We start from the raw sequence: 5,791 nt of genomic DNA, 5'->3' as shown, positions 1-5,791 counted from the left end.
ATGGAGATGGCTTTCCATGAACTGTTTTATAAGGTAAAGCCCGAGATGATTATCAATGATCTAGTTGAGGTAAAGCAATATGAGCATAAGTCTAAGGAAGACTTTATGATGAGGTTTAGAAAGACAAAGATGAGATGCCAGTTTCCTATCAACCATGCCCAACTTATATCCATTGCTCAGAAGACATTGAGGCTACCTTTGAGAAAGAAGTTTTATGACGTACAGTTCAATGAGCTACAAGAGCTCGTAATTGCTACCACAAAGTATGAGAAGCTGTTGATTAAAGAACAACAAGTGAAGCATTCATCCAATATGCCTCATTTTCTAAAAAAATAAAGTTGTAATTCACCAAGTAGAATTTCAAGGAGCAGAGCCAGAAGAAAGTGATGGTCATAAAGGAAAGGGAATTGAAATATGTGCAGCAGAGATGACTACTCCCTTTAAACCTTTGATGGTTAAAGGGTTAGTCCAGCCAATCAAGGATCAGAAAATGGTGATGAATGATGGTAGATTTGTCCATATGAAGCCTTCTAAATACCAGAGTTATTCTTTTGATTTAACTAATGCATCGAAGACTTATGAAGAGTTGGTGCGGGCAAGAGTGATTGTGCTCGACAACACCAAAAAGATGCCTAAACCAGAAGAATTAAGAGGAAATAAGTATTGTAAGCTGCACTATACTTTCAATCATTCCATAACCAATTGTGTCTAGTTCAGGGACTAAATCCATGACCTCATAGTCAAGGGAAAGTTGCTCTTGGAACATGATGATTGACACAAATCTTTTCCCAAAAGCCCTAATAAACATGATCAATTTGACTTGGGCTGAGAAAAGGAAAGAAAAAGCCACCTGGGAAGTGAAAGCAAAAATGAGGGAAGTTGATAGACCTATAGAATGAGCTATCAAGTTGCCCGAGAAACTCAAAGCAGCTATAGTTAAAAGGCTGGTGTTGTGTAACAAGTGCCAATGTGAATGTGAGCTAGAAGTACCAGCATCAAGAGCTATTATTGATCAAAAGTTGATTAGAAGAAGAGAGAAAGAAGAACAAGAAGCCTATAGAAGCATCATGCGGGTAGCTGAAAAAGTGACCTCCAGAAATGTTTTCCAAAGATTAGGGGGAGATTCTGAACCAAAAAGGTTGTCTGAGGTATTCAGAAACTATGAAGCCTCAGAAGAAGTAGAGGATATAGAGGCCAAAATGCCAAAATGGATGGATATAAGGCTTCCCCAACCACGTTACATGATGTCAGAATGAAAGGAAGATCAAAGAACCCAATATCCCCTAAGAAAGATTATGCCCGACTTGGGCGAAAATGGTATGTGGTAGGGAAAAATGGAAAACCAGTGAAGGAAATGAGAGTTTCTATGATCAGGAGAGTCCAGAAGCAACACAAAGCTCATATGAAATCATTAAAAGTCCATGTTACATCAGAAGCCTCTGAAAATGTGAAGTTTGAAAAAGTACCTCATAGGGGAAGAAATCAACTTCAATGGAGAAGCAAAAATGAGGTAGAAAAAGCCAATAGCAAAACTGAGGGAGAAGGAGATCATGTACCATAAAACTCTCATCCTAGAAAGTACAGAATCTTGAGGAGAGCTCAAGAAGATATGATAATGATGCCAACCCCAAAATGGAGTCTAGAATCAATATGTTTTGGGACTATTTCACCTGAAAGAGGAATACCCTCACCTTTGTTGTTTGAAACCCTTTGTGAAATTCCAGTGTAAGTGCCAAACTTTGGTATAACTAGGGAGGAAAAAGTGCCCGAACTAATGTTGCCAAAAGAAGCACAGGCTTGGTTAGATGAGTTTACGGACCATTTTAGAAGGAAGAATGAGGATTTACCTAAGCCTAGAAATTTCCACGTAAACATGACATATGTACTATCTGCCATATTTTGCACTGAACCTGATCAACTTGCCACATTATTTGGCAATAGAACCTATGATGACACATGTTAATGTTGAAGAAACAAAAAAAGAGAAATCCAGCCAGATAGGTTTGCCCTAATTATCAAAGAAAGAGTTCGAAAAAGTGCATTCTGACAAAATGGTTTTCAACCGCCCGAGTATGTCCTTGGCTAATTAACCATCTCAAGCCCATATATGTAACTGCTCATCTTGAGGGAGTACCCTTCAAGAGGGTTCTGATTGATGGAGAAGCTACAATCAATATAATACCATTGAAACAAATGAAGAAGTTAGGAAAAAGTGAGGAAGATCTTATTTCTACTGACTTGACAGTTTCTAGCTTTTCTAAAGCCATTACTAGAACTCATGGAATACTACCCTTGGAAGTTAACTTGAGATCCAAGCAAATCATGCTAGCTTTCTTTGTGGTGGATAATAGTTCCACTTATAGAGCTTTACTTGGTAGAGATTGGATTCACCAAAGTCTGTATGTGCCATCTACACTACATCAACATATTGCAGTTTACCATGACGCCAAGACCAAAGAACAAGGGTTTTGGGAGATGGTAGAGGCTGAATCACGGCTATTTCTCCTTACAACTAATGTTGTAGAAGCCAGCTTTTATAATCCCAGCATTGGAATTCTGCAGTGCTTAAGAGCTGATGAGAATGGTCGCTTAACTAAGGTGACGACCCAAAAGCCCTTGGAACAAGGATTGTTTCTCACTAGAAAAGAATAGGATAGACCCCATATCATCCCTGCTCCCTAACACCAGTAATGTCAGAACAAAAAAGAAATGACCAAGTAGTTGCAGTCAATTCCTTAATCAAAAGATTGTTAGTGTATGAGAGAGAAAGAGAGATGAAGAAAGAAATGGAGATCTCAACCTCCAGTAGCCAGAACATAGGAGATGAGGAGCTTTTTGAGAAAGAGATAGAGGCAGCCATACACATGGCTGAGTGTATATATGACTTGGATTGGCCCAATAATATGCCCAAAAGCCCGAAATCAGTTGAATTTTTATATACAAAACATAACAAGCCAACACCAGAGGTACAAGACCCTTTAGAAACCATTGATTTGGGAACTAAAGAGGATCAAAGGCTTATACAGATTAGTGGCATGCTGGAAGCAGAAGATCGGGCAAAGATAGTTAGCCTTCTGCATAAGTTTAAAGATTGTTTTGCTTGGCATTACACTAAAATGCCAAGTTTAGATTCAACCTTAGTAGAACATATGATGTCTATCAAGGAGACATATAAACCTGTAAAGCAAGCACCACGAAGGATGTCCAAGGAGATAGAAGAAAAGGTCAAATAAGAAATTGAAAGGCTGGTAAAAACTGGAATTATTAGGCCTGCCAAGTATGTCGAGTGGTTGGCCAATATTGTACCTGTATTAAAAGCTATAGCTAATGCAGTTCAATGTTGTGTTGAATATAGAAACATTAATGGAGCCACGCCTAAAGATGAATACCTTATGTCAATGGTCGACTTAACTATAGATGCAATTACAAAACACAAAATTTTATCTTTCATGGATGGGAATGCTAGTTATAATTAGATAAAAATGGCAAAAGAAGACATACATGAAACAACTTTTAGATGCCCAGGACATGTCAGAGCATATGAATACTTGGTAATGCCATTCAGACTAAAAAATGCTTGTGCAATTTATCAAAGAGCAATGAATGCCATTTTTCATGACTTGATTAGCCATAACATGGAAGTATACATTGATGACATTGTCATGAAATGTAAAACTGAAGAACAGCACCTGGTAGACCTCAGACAAGCCTTAATAAGAATGAGGACCCATAAGTTGAAAATGAATCCTAAGAAATGTGCTTTTGGGGTAAGATCGGGCAACTTCTTGGGATTCCTTGTTCATTAAAGAGAAGTAGAGGTCGATAAAAACAAGGCTCAGGCAATAATGGAATCACCCCCTCCCACTAATAAAGTACAACGGCAAAGACTTCTAGGAAAAATCAACTTCCTAATGAGATTTACTACTAACTTGGCAGGCAAGATTCAGCTATTGACTCATCTGTTAAGATTGAAAGATAAATAAGAGTTCGAGTAGGGCCCACCATACCAAGAGGCCTTTGACATAATAAAGGCTTATTTGGCCTCTCCACCAGTGCTCATGCCACCTTAGAGAAGGAAGCCTTTAAAGTTTTGCATTTTTGCCTCTGAAAAGTTAATAGGAAGTCTGTTAGCCCAAAATAATGAAGGTGGGAAAGAGCAGGCGATACACTACCTTAATATAATCCTTACTGAGGTAGAGACAAGATATACCTAGTGGAAAAGTTGTGTTTGCCTTTGTACTTCACTGCTTGCAAATTAAGGTATTACATGTTGCCTTACCACATCCACATCATTCCCAAGACAATACATACTGTTAAAACCAATGCTAACTGAGAGGATTGGAAAGTGGATTCTAGCACTATCAGAATTCAGTTTTTAGTATGTACCTCAGAGAGCGAAAAAGGGGCAAGCATTGCAGACTTCTTAGCCGAGCACCAAGAATCACAGGATGAACTTATCAATATCTAGGGACTTTAGAGGTATCCAGTCTCTGGATCCCCCCAAGCAGAGCTCTCTCGGGCAAAGAGGAATGTATTCAACAAGAGATAAAAATGATATCTAGCCTCTGGATCACTCATTAGAAGTTGTATTTTGATGGATCTTGCACTCAAAGCGCTACTGGGGATGAGATTGTCATTATTAATCCCAAGAAGGTTTAACATTGCTATTCATTCAATCTGGAATATCAAGATATTACCAACAATCGGGCAGAGTATGAAGCACTGATAATTGGTCTAGAGATCTTGATAGAGTTGAGGGCAACTGAAATGGATGCGTTTAGTGATTCAGAGTTAGTGATCAATCAACTAAATGGGGAATAAAAGTGCAAACACATCACCATGGCCCTTTATTACTTGGCAGCCACTCAATTGTTGAGTTAATGAGGCACTGAAATATCAGTCAACCATATTCCCAGATAGTCAAATGTAATGGCCAATGAGATGGCGCAGTTGGCTTCTGGAGCACAAATCCAAGAAAGAGGATTCGAGGTAGAGGTGGAAGTGCAAAGGAGAAATCTCTCTTCTATCTTTGAGAGAAGATTTAGCCTAGATGTGAACAAAGATAGAAGTTTAGAGATCATTTATTACTCAATACTTGAAAAAATCCTTATTTCTCCACAAGTAAGAAGAATAGATAGCTAACAACTAAGTATGTTATGTGGGAGGAAAATCTGTTAAGAAAAACTCCAGATCGGCTATTATTAAAGTGCCTAGGCCAAGAAGAATCAATAAGAGTGATGGCCGAAGTACATGAAGGAATCTGTGGAGCACATCAAGCTAGAACTAAGATGAGGTGGTTAGTAAGAAGATATGGCTACTTTTGGCCCGAGATGGAGAAGGACTACAAGGCCTATGCTAGAAGGTGTGAAGAATGTCAAAGGCATAAACCTCTCTAACATGTGTCCTCAATACCCTTGAACCTTATGGTCAAGCCTTGGCCCTTCAAAGGATGGGCCATAGACTTTATCGAGTAAATTTACCCATCTTCTAGCAAAGGGCACACATTCATAATTGTGGCAACAAATTACTTTACCAAGTGATGTGAAATATTCTAACACTCAAATTAAAACCCTATGATTGTAGTATATAAAAGTAGGGATCGTTTTAGGCCGGGGATTAGAAGGGATGCTAATCTACTCTAAACTAACTTAAAAACACAAAACTAAACTTAAAAACACTTAACTAGACTTATATGACTCAAAACAAACTAAAAAGACTCATAACAGCACAAAACAATCAAATAGACTCAAACTAGACTCTAAAAGGTGATTTGGACGAATTCTAACTTAAC

General features: G+C 38.4%; 1 pseudogene; it reads left to right on the top strand.

The window, feature by feature from the left end:
* LOC148690737 (uncharacterized) lies at positions 1-1,729 on the top strand (annotated as a pseudogene).
* The last annotated feature ends 4,062 nt before the right edge of the window (positions 1,730-5,791 follow it).

The sequence above is a fragment of the Pyrus communis genome, chromosome 15, assembly GCF_041283825.1.
Source record: "Pyrus communis isolate YQ-2024b chromosome 15, ASM4128382v1, whole genome shotgun sequence".
NCBI classification, from domain to species: domain Eukaryota; kingdom Viridiplantae; phylum Streptophyta; class Magnoliopsida; order Rosales; family Rosaceae; genus Pyrus; species Pyrus communis.
The sequence above is the reverse complement of the archived record's forward strand: the minus strand, read 5'-3'. Positions and strand labels throughout refer to the sequence as shown.